This window comes from Lathyrus oleraceus, chromosome 1, assembly GCF_024323335.1.
Source record: "Lathyrus oleraceus cultivar Zhongwan6 chromosome 1, CAAS_Psat_ZW6_1.0, whole genome shotgun sequence".
NCBI lineage: Eukaryota > Viridiplantae > Streptophyta > Magnoliopsida > Fabales > Fabaceae > Lathyrus > Lathyrus oleraceus.
The window spans coordinates 201137924-201155216 of NC_066579.1; the positions used below are offsets into that span (position 1 = coordinate 201137924).

The 17293-nt window shown below is 39.8% G+C and overlaps 1 non-coding gene across 1 annotated transcript; it reads right to left on the reverse strand.

Moving 5' to 3' along the window:
- Positions 1-3253: 3253 nt before the first annotated feature.
- Positions 3254-3360, reverse strand: LOC127116615 (small nucleolar RNA R71). The gene has a single exon (XR_007801428.1). It is a non-coding gene; the product is annotated as a small nucleolar RNA R71 (small nucleolar RNA).
- Positions 3361-17293: the final 13933 nt, after the last annotated feature.

Consider the following 17293-nt stretch of genomic DNA (forward strand, 5'->3'; position numbering starts at 1 on the left):
ACCCGCGTTTCACGCGTTGGGTGTCACGAGAACCACACCCAGTCTAGATTCACTTGGAAGTACTTTTGTCCTGTGAGTATTCACTACGACAAGGTATTTTCATTTCGAGTCTATGACTCTGGGAGACCTTCTAGGGACCACCTTGGAGCATAGTCCACACATGTGAGAGGGATATGGGTTTTTATTGCAGGAAACCATAGACTCTACCTACCTTGATACTCATGCTACGTCGAACTTTTGAGCTTGCAACATGTGACACTTACAGATTATCCAGAACATTCCAGAGTTTCGAGTCCATGTGACTTATTATCATCTCATCATTACATTATCATTCATCATGACCAAATTTTTGCATATGCATGTCTTTTCCAGGAATCCAAGAGTCCTGTCTATTTACCAAGCAATTGAAGCGAAGCATGAATCCCGAGAGAAAGAGCATCCACAATTACAAGTTTGTGGAACCTCCATTGGCTGTATTGAGAGGACTTGGAGCACGTTTAGACCTGACTTACAAATACGCCGAGGTCAGCGTATGGTAACCTCCATTGGCGTATGGTAACCTTCTGGGTATTCTTAACACCGAGGTCAGCATCACCGTTGTGCACACATTGGTGCAGTTCTACGATCCACCACTAAGGTGCTTTACTTTCCAAGATTACCAGCTAGCGCCGACATTAGAAGAGTACTCTCATATTATGGGTATTAGAATTAAGAACCAAGTGCCCTACATCCAAACTAAGGAACTTCCTGAATATCAAGATCTTGCTGAAGCTCTGCATATGGGAAAGAAGGAAATAGAATTGAACCTGAAACCAAAGGGTGGAATCCATGGCTTCACGTCTAAGTTTATGATAACATGAAATAATATCACATTGTTGGACTCGATTTAATTAAATTATATTATTATTTGATTCGATTTATTTCATTTTATTCGATATTACTTGGTATTTTCCTTCTATTTATTTCAGGCAACATTATTTGAAGCATACGTGAAAAACAAAGAAAAGGGGGTGCAAAAAGTATGAGAAACAATTCCACTAAAGCCCAGCCCAAAATTGCCTAAGCGCTGAAGCTGTGACGAGCGCCACGCATGGTGTGACGAGCGTCACGCCCTGCTACCTTGTGTTACGAGCGTAACACATGGTGTGACGAACGTCACACTCCACCCCTATATTTTTGGCTTTTGACGCGCAACAGAGGCATGTTGAGCCTATTCTTCCGTTTGACTCGTTGAAGCGTGAAGGTTACTTACTGAAAGAATTTGTGGGAAATGGTTATAAATTGGAGTAATATAAATAGAGCCAAGGATCCAACCCTGCAGCTCCCTCGGTCTCTCTCAATTTTCCAGTTTTCGGCACTGCATTTATTTTACTGCCTTTTTAATTTTTTTTCCAGCACTTTACTTTCCTAGCAATTTTTATTTCTTTTCTTTTCCAGTCAATCTTTCAAGCATTCAATTAATTTTCTCACAATAGTTTCTACACCGGAAACTATTGTGTAATTTTTACTGGGTCTAACCTTACGTTAGATCATAGTATTTTATTCCTTCGCCTTTATTTTACTGTCTGATCGAAGATTGTGAAGAACAAATCCAACCGACTTGTGGTGGAGTGTTCAAACATCGAAGTTAGAGAACAATCAAGATTTCTATTAATTTTACAGGTTCTTTAATTTATTGTTTTAATTTATATATGCTCTGCACTGTTATTTATTTATACTGTCTGTCTGATATGGTTGTGTGTAAGCATAATTATTGTTTAGGCTTATTTAGCATGTCTGGCTAAATAAACTTAGATATCTGTATGTAAAGTAAGCGGAATGAAGGAACCGAAACTAAGTTGGTTTAAATTTATTTAAAAATACAATCACTCTTTTTATGGTCTCAATTTACAGAATTAACACCAAAATTTTTGTACGAGAGTAAAAGACATAAAGAAGTTAAAGTCAATAGAACGAAAGTTTGAGCTTTTAACTGGACAGTGTAAATTGGACATTAATTTTAAATCAGGGCGAAAGCAATTTTTAGAGTTAATTAAATTCTAATCATTTTCAAAAAGTATTTTTAAAGGTTAAATGTGAGGACGAGAGTTAAGCATCTAAGTTTAATTATATAATCTAAGTCAACAGAGCGAGAGTTTGAGACAAGGGTGTTTAAATGGTTAGTATTTTCTTAAAAAGAGTTTCTATAGATTCTATTGTTTTCAAAAAGTGATTTTGGACTTAACTAATTAGTGAAAGCGCACGTTAATATAAAGTCATAGTCTATTCAACAGAGCGAGAGTTTGAGAAAAGGCTTTTAAATTAATAGTGTCTACTGAAAAGATTTATTTTAAAACTACGAAACCAACGAAGATTTGATTCCCTAATTACGACGAACTACATACCGATATCCGCTTATTTAATATTTAATCTAGATCTTATTTTAGTTTTATTTTTTCCCTTAATCAGCAAAGTATCATCCGCCTTAGCTTTACGAAGTAACCTTAGAAAACGGTATATCAATTCATAAGTCCCTGTGGGATCAATATCTTTTATTACTACGCGATTAGACTGTGCACTTGCAGTTAATACCCCAATAGACTCATAAAGTCGCGTTCAAGTTTTTGGTGCCGTTGCCGGGGACTTTTATTTAGTCGATATCGTAACTCTTCTGTTACGCTGTAGAGACTAAGGCAATTTTTATTTTTTCTTTTGTCTTTCGTTGATTTGTATGCCACACACTCGCTCACAAGGCGAACCGTACTACTTACGATTCAACGACGTTGAACGATATCTCCGAGTCTTACGACGAATTCGAGAGTATCGTGCTGCAAACAATCTCCCTCCAATCGAAATTCCTGATCTCAAAAATCTTCTTCCTTCGCCGATACCCGAGATGGCAGAACCAGCTCGTGCTCTTCGAGATTACGCCGCTCCATCGCAAGATGAGCCGCATTCAAGTATTGCTCCACCCGTAATCGAAGCAAACAACTTCGAACTTAAGCCTTCGCTGTTACAAGCAGTGCAACAGAATCAATTCTCTGGAAATCCTACCGAGGATCCAAACCTTCATTTATCCGTATTTGTCCAATACGCCGATACTGTTAAAGCTAATGGTGTCACTTCAGAGGCAATTCGACTTCGTCTCTTTCCTTTCTCGTTGAGAGATAAAGCTAGAAGATGGCTTCAGTCTCTTCCTTCCAACTCAGTCACCACATGGAATGAGTTGAAGAAAGTCTTTCTTGCCCGATATTTTCCTCCAAGCAAAACAGCTATGTTGAGAGCCCAAATAAATGGATTTAAACAGAAAGATAACGAGTCTCTTTTCGAAGCTTGGGAAAGATACAAAGACATGATGAGACTTTTTCCACACCATGGTTTAGAAGACTGGTTAGTAATTCATACCTTCTATAATGGTCTCTTGTACAATACAAGGTTAACAATCGACGCCGCCGCAGGTGGTGCGCTTATGGATAAACCTTACGCCGATGCTTATCAACTTATTGAAAGCATGGCCCAAAACCATTATCAGTGGGGAAGCGACCGAACAATGGTAGAAAAACCTCAAACGAAAAGTTGCATGTACGAGATAAGTAGCCTTGATCATGTTAATGCAAAAGTGGATGCTCTTGCCCAGAAAATTGAAAATCTAAACGTATCACCTCCAGCCACCGTGGTTGCCGTAACTCAAAATTGCAAAGTCTGTGGAATCCAAGGCCACACCCCTACAGATTGTCAACTCCTAACAGGAATCCAAGCAGAGCAAGTGAACTATGCTCAAGGAAATCCCTACTCACATACCTATAACTCAAACTGGAAGAACCATCCTAATTTCTCATATAAGAGTAATAATGCTTTATATGCACCAGGACAAGCTCCCAGTCAAGCCCCAGCTATACCTCCTGGATATCAAAAGTCGACCCCATCTACACCTAACAATAACGTTCCTAGGAAATCCAACTTGGAAATCATGATGGAGAACTTCATAGCTTCTCAACAGCAAACCAATAAAGATTTCTTAAACCAGAATGTACACACTAGCGAACAGATTAAACAACTAGCAAGTAAAGTAGATGCCCTGGCTACCCATAACAAAATGCTGGAAACACAAATATCACAGGTAGCTCAACAACAAGCGCCTACTTCTGCCCCTACTGGTACATTTCCTGGACAGCCCCAACCTAACCCGAAAAGCCGCGCTCATGCAATTATATTAAGAAGTGGAACAGAGGTAGAAGGACCACCTGATCCAAGGATTGAAAACCAAAACTCTAAAAAGTCAACTGAGGAAGAAAATAAACCTAAGGAAAATGATGAGAGTAATAAGGAAACCGTAGAAAAGAAAGAACCTTATATACCTCCACCGCCTTATAAACCACCTATCCCTTATCCTCAAAGGCTTATTAAAACCAAAGACGCGGGCCAATTTAAAAAATTTGTTGACCTACTGAAACAATTAAACGTCACCATTCCGTTTACAGAAGCTATTACACAGATGCCCTCATATGCTAAGTTCTTAAAAGAAATTCTTTCTAATAAAAGGAAACTTGAAGATAGCGAAACCGTTACACTCACTGCTGAGTGCAGCGCTATAATCCAGAATATGCCTCCTAAACTTAAAGATCCTGGTAGTTTCTCTATACCCTGTCACATAGGAAAATTCGTCATAGACAAAGCTCTATGCGATTTAGGAGCCGGTATCAGTGTTATGCCTTTATCCATATGCAAGAAACTGGAAATGGGAGAATTAAGACCAACTAAAATGTCTGTATAATTAGCAGATCGTTCCGTTAGATATCCCGTAGGAATTCTTGAAAACGTTCCCGTGCGCATAGGTCAATTCTACATCCCAACCGATTTTATAATTATGGACATAAGAGAAGATGAAGTTACCCCCATTATATTGGGAAGACCATTCTTAGCAACCGCCGGTGCTATCATAGACGTAAAACGAGGACGACTCACTTTCGAAGTAGGAGAAGAGAAAATTGAGTTCATTCTTTCCCAATTTTTGAAAGCACCTGCAATAGATGACACATGTTACTTCATGGATATCATAGACGAATGCATAAAAGAAACTGAATTAGAAAATGACAAATTGTCTGACTATCGTGTAGAAGACGGACTGAATCATTGTTTAGCAATAACACCAGATCATACGCAATGCCTCAAGAAACCAAACCTCGACCTGAAAACACTTCCCAAAAATCTGAGATATGAATTCCTAGACTTAGAACTTGAATGACCAGTGATAGTTAATGCAGACCTAGAAAAACTCGAAACCGAAAAACTCCCACATATCTTAAGAAAATATCCAACCGCACTAGGATACAACATCACCGATCTTAAAGGGATAAGTCCTTCTATTTGTATGCACCGCATTATGCTAGAAGAAGACTGTAAAACTTCTAGGGAACATCAGAGGAGACTAAACCCGATCCTGAGTGAGGTAGTGAAAAAGGAAGTAACAAAGTTATTAGAGGCAGGTATCATATATCCTATATCCGATAGCAAATGGGTTAGTCCTGTACACGTAGTACCAAAGAAAGGAGGTATAACCGTTATCGAAAATGAAAAAGGAGAAACTATAACCAAACGAATCGAATCGGGATGGAGAATGTGCATTGACTATAGGAAACTAAACAAAGCAACCCGAAAAGATCATTTTCCTTTACCATTCATAGACCAGATGTTAGAACGATTAGCAAAACATTCTCATTTCTGTTATCTGGACGGCTACTCAGGCTTCTTTCAAATACCAATTCATCCTGATGACCAAGAAAAGACAACGTTCACATGTCCTTTTGGTACCTTCGCTTATCGACGAATGCCGTTTGGCTTGTGCAATGCTCCTGCAACCTTCCAAAGGTGCATGATGGCAATATTCGCCGATTTTCTCGAAAACATCATGGAAGTCTTTATGGATGACTTTTCCGTATGCGAACAAAGTTTCGAAGAATGTCTTGAAAACCTAGAAAGAGTTCTAGAACGATGTGTAAAAGTAAACCTAGTACTTAATTGGGAAAAATGTCACTTTATGGTACAAGAAGGAATCGTTTTAGGACACATCATATCAAATAGAGGAATTGAAGTAGACAAAGCCAAAATAGAAGTAATCGAAAACCTTCAACCTCTGAAAACTGTGAGAGAAGTATGAAGCTTCCTAGGACATGCCGGTTTTTACCGACGATTTATTAAAGATTTCTCTAAAATAACTAAACCTTTAACCGGACTATTAATGAAAGATGCTGAATTCGTATTCGACGGTAAATGCTTAGAAGCGTTCCAAACACTTAAACAAACATTGATCTCCGCGCCCATAATGCAGACTCCGGATTGGAATGAACCATTCGAAATAATGTGTGACGCAAGTGACTACGCCGTAGGCGCTGTTTTAGGACAACGAAAGGATAAAAAACTTCACGTCATATATTATGCGAGTAGAACTCTAGATGAAGCGCAGATGAATTACGCCATGACCGAGAAAGAACTTTTAGCAGTAGTGTTTGCACTAGATAAATTTCGTTCTTACTTGGTCGGAGCCAAAATAATCGTTTACACTGACCACACTGCCATTAAGTACCTCTTAACAAAAAAGGACGTTAAACCTAGACTCCTAAGGTGGATCTTGTTATTACAAGAATTTGATTTGGAAATCAAAGATAAAAAAGGAACTGAAAACGTAGTGGCAGATCACCTTTCTAGACTTGAAAATCTGGAACCGGAAAGAACATCGATCAATGATGACTTCTCGTACGATAAACTTATAGCCAATTTGGAAGAAAATAGAGCTGATGAACAGGAAGAGGCCGCCTTGGCTGTATGCGTTACACCATGGTACGTCGACTTTGTTAATTATTTAGCCGCCGGAATAGTTCCACTTAATTTATCCTACCAGCAAAAGAAACGATTCTTCCATGACTTGAAACATTATTACTGGGACGACCCTTTACTTTTCAAAAGAGGCCCCGATTGTATTTTCCGTCGGTGTATACCTGAAGAAGAGATGGAAAATGTAATCCGACATTGTCATTCCGCTCCTTATGGTGGACACGCAAGTACATCCAAGACCTGCTCTAAAATCCTACAAGCCGGTCTTTATTGGCCAAACATATGGAGGGATGTGCATGCTGCTGTCAAGAAATCTGATAGATGTCAACGCACAGGAAACATATCTAGACGTGACGAGATGCCACAAAAGGGCATTTTGGAAGTAGAGATTTTCGACGTGTGGGGAATAGATTTCATGGGACCTTTTCCACCTTCTTTCGGTAACAAGTACATACTCGTGGTGGTTGACTATGTATCAAAATGGATTGAAGCTATAGCTTCTCCAACAAACGACACACGAGTAGTAACTAAACTCTTTAAGAATATAATTTTCCCAAGATTTGGTGTCCCAAGAATAGTCGTCAGTGATGGTGGATCACATTTCATATCTAAGATACTCGAAAAACTACTGTTTAAGTATGGTGTAAGACATCGAGTAGCGACACCTTACCATCCTCAAACCAGTGGACAAGTGGAAGTGTCTAACAGAGAAATCAAACAAATATTAGAAAAAACAGTCGCCACCTCAAGGAAAGACTGGTCATCAAAATTACCCGAAGCTTTATGGGCATATCGAACCGCTTATAAAACTCCCATAGGAACAACCCCATTTAAGCTTATTTATGGTAAATCTTGCCACCTCCCGGTAGAGTTGGAACATAAGGCCTATTGGGCTATTAAAAATTTAAATTTAAACTATAAGACCGCCGGTGAAAAGCGAATCCTTGATATAAACGAATTAGAAGAACTTATACTGGACGCATACGAAAATGCCAGGATCTACAAGGAAAGAGCGAAAAAATGGCATGATAAGCGCATATCAAGGAAAACTTTCAAACAAGGCGATATAGTCCTTTTGTTCAACTCTAGACTCAAGTTATTCCCAGGAAAACTACGCTCTAGATGGTCAGGCCCTTTCCAAGTTACTAATGTTTTCCCTAGCGGAGCTGTGGAAATTAAAGGAAAATCTATGGAAGCATTTATCGTAAACGGGCAGTGTCTGAAACATTATCACTATGATGAAAACGATGAAGACTCGCAAGTCCTGCACTTAGACGTACTGTCTCCAAAATCTATAGACTAATATTTGATAGTTTTATGTCGAGCTTGCGACATTAAACAAAGCGCTTCGTGGGAGGCAACCCACAATTTTTTTTTTTTATTTCTTCTTTGATTATTATTTTAAAATTTTATTTAGTTCTCATTCTTCGTATTCTTTATTTTAATTAAATATTTCTTCTTTTCTTTCGGCATTTGGCCAAATCCTGACTAAAACTCTTGTTTTTCTTTTCTTTAGTTAACACTAACCTGATGGGACAAATTGATCGTATGGGTATCAAATTCAGAGGGAAAGCTCAGAAACAAAAGTTCGAAGAACTAGCAGAGAGAGAGATGCACCCAAGTTTCTATGCTGATGATTGGGCAATGACTGCCCTTGGACTAAGAGAGAGTGTCATGTATCTGCTGAGTCAAATAGGGTGGGAAACCACACCTATTCGAAGACAATTTGTTACTTACCGAAGGCTAACTCTAGAATTCCTTAGCTCCCTGACCTATCTACCAAGCCATGGAAAAGGAATAAGCAGAGGTTTCATCCAGTTCAGGATGTTCAACATGGAGTATCAATTTAATATTCAAGACTTTACTAACCTTTTAGGGTTCCCTACCTCTTTTGATACATTCACCATGAGCCAAGAAGACCTTTTTGAATATAGAGAACTTGAACATTTTTGGGGAAGTTTGACGGGAAATGACGACCCTGAGGAACATGAGTTTCTTTCTGGAAACATTCATAACCCATCATTTCGCTATTTCCACAAAATCCTAGCACACACTCTCTTTGGGAAGAAATCAAACAATACCACGGTATCACGTGACGAGCTCTTCATAATATTTTGTGCTTCCCAAAACCGTCCAGTGAATGGTGCCACTTATATGTTGGCAAATTTTGACCGTCTTATTCAAATTGAACGAGCACCAATTCAAATAGGAGGTTTGATAACCATGATTGCTAATGCTATTGGATTGCGCCAACCCATGCTCGACTTGAGCCCTTTTTGTGGCATTGCGCCTATGAGTATACCTTTCCTCTTCAACACTATGTTTATAGGAAATCTCGGTCCTGAAGTGTTTGAGCTTATAATTAACAACCAAGTTCTTTGCCAATTCACCTTGCCTAGTCCGATGACTAGCGTTCATAACCGAAATAACTGGCTCTACAACCTGAACGGAACACCCTCCCCTGTTAGATCTACCGAATCCATCCAAGACTATGAGATTTGTGACGACCCAATTCCTTATGCTGAGTCTGACCCACAGACACCTACTGGATACCATGATGTTACCTCTCCACCTCATCCTATCCCGACCGCAGAGTCGGCTATACCTGATCTTAGACATCACATGCCCGGAATGGATTATAACACCGCCATTCAAGCCTTGATGTCAGAACAAGAAGCCATCAGAAAAGACTTAACTAATATGGGACATGAATTTCTGGGATACATGAGTAGTATGACAAACCAATTTCATGAGTTGCTACACCGTGTGAATTCCTTTGTTCCTCCGGCTAGAGATCCTGCAAGTGGCTAGAAGTTTTTAGTTAATTAGTTTTAGTTTAGGTTATTTATAGTTTTGTTTCACATTACTTTTAATCTTAGTATTTGTTTTTTTTTCGCATGTTTGCTTTTTCCTTTCAATGTCACATTATGATTATTTTATGAAGCTATTGCATTATTGATTTATTTTATTTTATGCAATATCTACAATTATCAATAGTGCTCTTTACTGTATCCTACTTACATAGCCTATTAGAGAAAAATATATTTATGCACTATGATGAGTAGTAGAATACATGGTATTTCTAAAATATAGCAATAGTAAAATAAAATAACCATAAGCAAAAAACAAAATAACAAATAAAATAAAATAATAAAAACAATTATGAAGCACCCACGCAAGCAGTGATCGTTGCAAGCTGACTGTGTGACGAGCGTCACACACGCCATCACGGTCGTCACACCAAGTGCCCGCAACACCTTCTGTCACGAGCGTGACAACTTCAACATAGGTGAACGTTAGTAACCGTTAGGGACACGACCGTTACACCTCCCTACTTTTTACCTTCCCCATTCATTCACCCATTTACTCACATTCACCCACATTTATTTTTTTCTCACCCACTCCCTTTCCAACTTCCAAAACTTTTCCTATAAATACCTACCATACATTTCTCCCTAAACCACACCTTTCCATACATTTCTCCATACAAATCCATTTTCATCCTTCCTCCTTCTTTCAACCCACTTATCAATATGGCGGAAAACCAACAATTCAGAAATATCATCTTCCGATCCGAAGATAATAATTATCAACGAGAGCAATTCGAACGATTTCAACAACGAGGTGTCGTCTCTACCAGGTATCCTGATTTAAATTGTTTACAAGAATTAGGATTACTTCAAGGTATACAATGGATGCTTAGGCTTGCTGATTTAACCTTTCTTTGCACACACAATTAACCTACCTACCCATCACTCACCTTAGAATTTTTAAGTTCTTATTCCTACTCCACCCCAACCAGTGACGAAGAGTACTTAACCGGTACCGCCACTTTCCGCATGTTCAACACCGAGTACTCACTATCCCAGGATCAGTTGAGTGCCATGCTACAGTTCCCTGTAGGAGACCAAGTCCACCCAAGAATCCCTCCGAACTCACAGTGGCCCATAAACGCCTTCGACCTCTTTAGAAAAATATCCGGTGTGGAAACCGACAATTGGGATGTACTACTTGCTTCCCACTTACACAACCCAACCATCCGGTACTTTATCCGCATCCTGCAAAACACCATTTTTGGTCGACCCAACAACAGCAAAGTCAACGCGAAGGAATTGTTCTTCCTCCACTGCGTCTTTGCAATGGATACAAAGGTAAACGCTGCCTCTTTCTTATTCCATCATATCCGCACCCTATGTGCTAGAGGTCGCCAACCCTTCGTGATTGGAGGATTAATAACCTCCATAGCACTTGGTTTGAATCTAGGGGACCGACTTCAAAATTTACAAGCTCTCCCACCCCTATTTATGGATATAAGCTATTGTCGCTCCAGCCGCTTAATCAAAAATAGGGTAGGCGGAAGGTATTATCTTATGGTGAATAACCAAGAAGTCCCAAGCGTTGTTTTACCCAACATTGCCCTCACAGATGTCACCAACCCCAACCGATTCATCTACGACCTTAATGCTCCCGAAGCTACCGAGCCTACACAAGCAAACCTGGCCCCGAACGAGTTTGAAGAAATGGAGCAAGGTGATCAAGGTCTTGAACAACAGTCTGCCCCGCTTAACCCTTCCGATAATGCAACTGGTCCATCCTCCCGACGTCGTCGAAGAAGAAGGCCAACAACTAATGATGACATCATGGATGCTATTGATGCCATGCATGCACAGAATACCGAAGTGATGCAACTGATGCGCCAGATGCAATAACAATAGGAAGCGAGGAATGAAATAATCGACCAGCGATTCACCGATTTGCTCAGCAGGTTTGATGACTTAGAGGTTCGTCAACGATCACCGGGGCCGAGAACAAGAGGACGTCGGCAAAATTAAGCATATTTATCTTTTTATTTCCTTTCTTTTCGCTTTTCTCTAAAAACATTGGGGACAATGTTTCATTTAAGTGTGTGTGGGGGGGGGGGGGAACGTTGTTTCAGTTATCTCTTTCAACATTCACCTTTCAAGTATGTATTTCCCTTTTCATTGTTATTTCCCTTTCTGTTATTTTAAAAAAAAAATTTATAATATATATTATAAGTTGAGTCCCTAGTGTGAAAAATTTCTATTACCTATTCCCCTCAACTTTCTTGAGCCATAACAAAAATTCAACACACTCAATAAGTATAAAGGTTGCATATTTTATCAAACTTGAGAAAAATTTAGACAAAAACCATTACCGCCCCAACACTCTAAAAACCTCAACATGTTAGATCAGGCTAAGTAACTATTATACCAATCCCTTGAACTTTTAGTTTTACAGTAACCCCGAGTAGTTTATACGAGAAGTCGGCACCATCCTAATAGCAAACTACGTGGAGAGCCGATGAATATAAGTGAATGATTCCCAAGACAATATATTAGAAAAAGAAAAGAAAATCAGGAAATGCACTAATTAAGTTAGGTGATCCTTACCCGATCATTTAATCCAAAGGTTGCGGACCCTACAAAAACATTGTATGAACGATCCATTATGAGTTGGTTCAGCGGTTTCTGGTGCTGAACTTGGTAGGGCGGACTACGGTCCGATCCCCCGCAATTTGCAATGGACTAAATAATGAAGTTATCCAACTTATGTACCAGAACTTCAAGCTAAAAAGGGAATCAGAATCGCTAACCGGTTACTCCACTATGTGCGCGAAAAGATAAAGGGCTTAATGTGATTTCGCTAGAATGAAAACGGGTGAAATAAGAGTAAAAGAACTAGGCTGGCTATAATAGCGTGACTCGATCTGGTTTGCATAAGGTGAGGTTGTCTGAGGTTGTAACGGTAGTTGTTGATGTTAAGATTAAGCTCAGGTTATTTCTAAACGAGATTTACTTGCAACCTATTACGACTTGATGTGTGTTTGGAAATTTCATCTGGCTAATACTTTAAAATGATTTCTATAGTGTATATTGCTTGAGGACAAGCAAAGATCTAAGTATGGGGGAGTTTGATAACATGAAATAATATCACATTTTTAGACTCGATTTAATTAAATTATATTATTATTTGATTCGATTTATTTCATTTTATTCGATATTACTTGGTATTTTCCTTCTATTTATTTCAGGCAACATTATTTGAAGCATACGTGAAAAACAAAGAAAAGGGGGTGCAAAAAGTATGAGAAACAATTCCACTAAAGCCCAACCCAAAATTGCCTAAGCGCTGAAGCTGTGACGAGCGTCATGCCCTGCTACCTTGTGTTACGAGCGTAACACATGGTGTGACGAACGTCACACTCCACCCCTATATTTTTGGCTTTTGACGCGCAACAGAGGCACGTTGAGCCTATTCTTCCGTTTGACTCGTTGAAGCGTGAAGGTTACTTACTGAAGGAATTTGTGGGAAACGATTACAAATTGGAGTAATATAAATAGAGCCAAGGATCCAACCCTGCAGCTCCCTCGGTCTCTCTCAATTTTCCAATTTTCGGCACTGCATTTATTTTACTGCCTTTTTAATTTTTTTTCCAGCACTTTACTTTCCTAGCAATTTTTATTTCTTTTCTTTTCCAGTCAATCTTTCAAGCATTCAATTAATTTTCTCACAATAGTTTCTACACCGGAAACTATTGTGTGGTTTTTACTGGGTCTAACCTTACGTTAGATCATAGTATTTTATTCCTTCGCCTTTATTTTACTGTCTGATCGAAGATTGTGAAGAACAAATCCAACCGACTTGTGGTGGAGTGTTCAAACATCGAAGTTAGAGAACAATCAAGATTTCTATTAATTTTACAGGTTCTTTAATTTATTGTTTTAATTTACATATGCTCTGCACTGTTATTTATTTATACTGTCTGTCTGATATGGCTGTGTGTAAGCATAATTATTGTTTAGGCTTATTTAGCATGTCTGGCTAAATAAACTAGATATCGGTATGTAAAGTAAGCGGAATGAAGGAACCGAAACTAAGTTGGTTTAAATTTATTTAAAAATACAATCACTCTTTTTATGGTCTCAATTTACAGAATGAACACCAAAGTTTTTGTACGAGAGTAAAAGACATAAAGAAGTTAAAGTCAATAGAACGAAAGTTTGAGCTTTTAACTGGACAGTGTAAATTGGACATTAATTTTAAATCAGGGCGAAAGCAATTTTTAGAGTTAATTAAATTCTAATCATTTTCAAAAAGTATTTTTAAAGGTTAAATGTGAAGACGAGAGTTAAGCATTTAAGTTTAATTATATAATCTAAGTCAACAGAGCGAGAGTTTGAGACAAGGGTGTTTAAATGGTTAGTATTTTCTTAAAAAGAGTTTCTATAGATTCTATTGTTTTCAAAAAGTGATTTTGGACTTAACTAATTAGTGACAGCGCACGTTAATATAAAGTCATAGTCTATTCAACAGAGCGAGAGTTTGAGAAAAGGCTTTTAAATTAATAGTGTCTACTGAAAAGATTCATTTTAAAACTACGAAACCAACGAAGATTTGATTCCCTAATTACGACGAACTACATACCGATATCCGCTTATTTGATAGTTAATCTAGATCTTATTTTAGTTTTATTTTTTCCCTTAATCAACAAAGTATCATCCGCCTTAACTTTACAAAGTAACCTTAGAAAACGGTATATCGATTCATAAGTCCCTGTGGGATCGATATCTTTTATTACTATGCAATTAGACTGTGCACTTGCAGTTAATACCCCAATAGACTCATAAAGTCGCGTTCAGTTTATCGTAGACAAAGCTATCACCTTAGCTGAAGCTGGAAGTTGGACGACCTTCAACGCCCATCTAAATTTACTTATCTATGGGATTATCTTGTTTCCGAATATGGAGGAGTTTGTAGACTTGGCTACCATTCACATCTTCTTGACTCAGAATCCGATTCCCACTCTTCTTGCTGATACTTACTATTCCATCCATGTGAGAATCCAGAAGAAGAAAGGGACTATCGTCTGTTGCACCTCTTTGCTGTATAGATGGTTTATTTCGTATCTACCCAGCAAAGGTCCTTTCATTGAGAACAAAGATAACTTGAAATGGTCCGAGCGGATCATGTCCTTAAAAGCTGAAGACATTCCTTGGTATTCTCGAGTGTACGATGGTGTCAAGCTCATCCTCAATTATGGGGATTTTCCTAATGTACCTCTTCTTGGTAAAAAGGGAGGGATCAACTACAACCCGAGGTTAGCATTACGACAACTTGGATATCCTATGGTGGACAAACCTGATCTCGAAAGTGCAGAGGGTTTTGTTTTATACGAAGGGGTCGAAGAGCCAAAGTTGATCAAGAAGATTGTTAAGGCTTGGGGGTCAGTTTGTCCTCAAGGAAGAGCAGAGATGGGTAAGAAGAACTGTATCGCCAAGGAAGCTTACACCAGTTGGGTCAAGAGCAGAGTTAGTGAGGTCTTGTTGCCGTTCCCGCCTGAACCATCCATGAACCTCCAACCTCCTGAGCCAGAGAACCAGCCAAATTCTGAAGTAGATGAATTGAAGAAGGTTATCAAGACTCTAGAGAAAGAGAATGCCAATCTCAAATCTAAGCTTGCTAAGATCTCATTGGAGAAAGAAACCTTGAAATTCAATCTAAATCAGAAGAGAGACCGAGTTCGCCAAGTAGATGATGACGTACAGACAGAGGTTTTCAAAAGACTCAAAGTGGGTGACACCCTCAAAGGGACTTATGCCAGTCTGACAACCAAAAAGAAGCAGTTAGCCGAAGCCCAATACAGAGCTGATAAAGCAGAACTAGAACACATGGAGCAAATGAAGAAACTTCAAAGCCTGCTAGAAGCTTGTAAGAAAGAGTTGAAGGATGAGAGAAGCCACAACAAACAGCTAGAAGTCACTCTTCGCCAAAACCAGTACGAGCTGAATCAGAGACTAGAAGAGATCCAAGAGATGAAGGAACAATCACATGGGAACCTGAAAGACAACAACATACAGTTGAACAAGCATCCTAAAGACCACTCCAACCGAGGGAAGACAAGTGCGAACAACATTCCAAGCAAGCCAGATCACAACCCCCACCTGAAGGGAGTGCAATGTTGGGAAAATGGGGCGCTTGCCTGTCCCCCAAATCTCAGGCTTACTATGAAAAGTTGTTATCCAATTGCTTCTAGTCGCTTGTAATACACTAGATTGAGGTATGATAGGACTAATGCGACCTTCTTATAGCCGATGGGCATTTCCTTGATGTACTTATATTCTGCTTTATTGACATTGAATAAAATAGTTTCTCGATTATTGGCTTCATAAACTCTCTCTCTTTATTCGCTTCATAATTGCTTGTGTTAAATAAACTCGCGGATTCCCTGGAATTGTTTCCTTTACAAAAAATAATAATAATGATGAATGCACATATCAAATCTTTTTGCATACATACATGTATCCACACATTTAGTTTCCAAAAGCCGTCAGAAAACAAAATGCTTACACTCGCCGTTTTGCCGTAGCAACAACGACGACTCGTCATCCGTACTACACACGTTCCAACAAGTCCAGAATTATGGCCGAATACGAAGCTGACAATGTTGCTGTCCGCGAATCCCTTGCCCAGGTGCAAGGTGAGATGAACCTATTCAGGGGGAACATGGAGACCATCCTCGAGATCCTCTAGTCTTAGAGGAACCTGCCTCTGCTACTGCCAACGTCACCCGTGCTGCTAGGGTGACCATTCCTGCTGCTGCTGCTGGCACTACCGTCGACACTCTGGCAGAAACTGTGGTGCCTAACTCTGGGAACCGTCAGGTGGTCCCTACGGACCTTGCTAGGCTTGCTGCTAGTCTCGCCAGTGGGGGAGCTTTCTTCCCTCACTCGACTCTCGCTGCTGCTGGGAACGTTGGTTTCCCGTGGGCTCTCCCGACTCTCCAAACTACTCCGGTTAATGCTACTGAGTCAGACGACAACCAGGGTCAGGTCCCTGACGACCTCCCTATTGATGAAGAGGAATACCGAGGCCCGTGCCTCCACTTTCAACTTCCCAATCAGACTGCTCAAGCTGCAAGTACCGGTCAGGTCCCAACATTTGCCTTTGGTTACCCTGGGGCAACCTCTGTGCCCGTGATGACATACCCTACATCCCAGTACATGCAGATAGGGGCACCTCAGGCCCCTAATGCTTAACATGGAATGCAATACTTTCATCCTGCTACCGCTGCTCAGACCGTGCGACCGGGTTTCTCCTACCCTCCATAGATATGGTTCACCCCAAACATGTCCGCTCCTATCGCTCCCAAAGCTTCTCGACCGGCCAGTCAGGTCGCTCCTCCCGCTATTGATCCGGCTAGACATGCGGATTACCAACTCTTGGATGACAGAATAAGGGCTATTGAGGGTTTCTGTTCCTTTGGCATAGACGCTCGAGACCTCTGCTTGGTCCCGAATGTGGTGTTACCCCATAAATTCAAGGTGCCTGACCTTCCCAAATACAAAGGCCTTAGTTGTCCCCGCAATCATCTCACTATGTACTGCAGGAAGATGGCTTCACACACTGATAATGACAACCTCTTGATTTAGTGCTTCCAAGATAGCCTGGCTGGGGCCTCCTT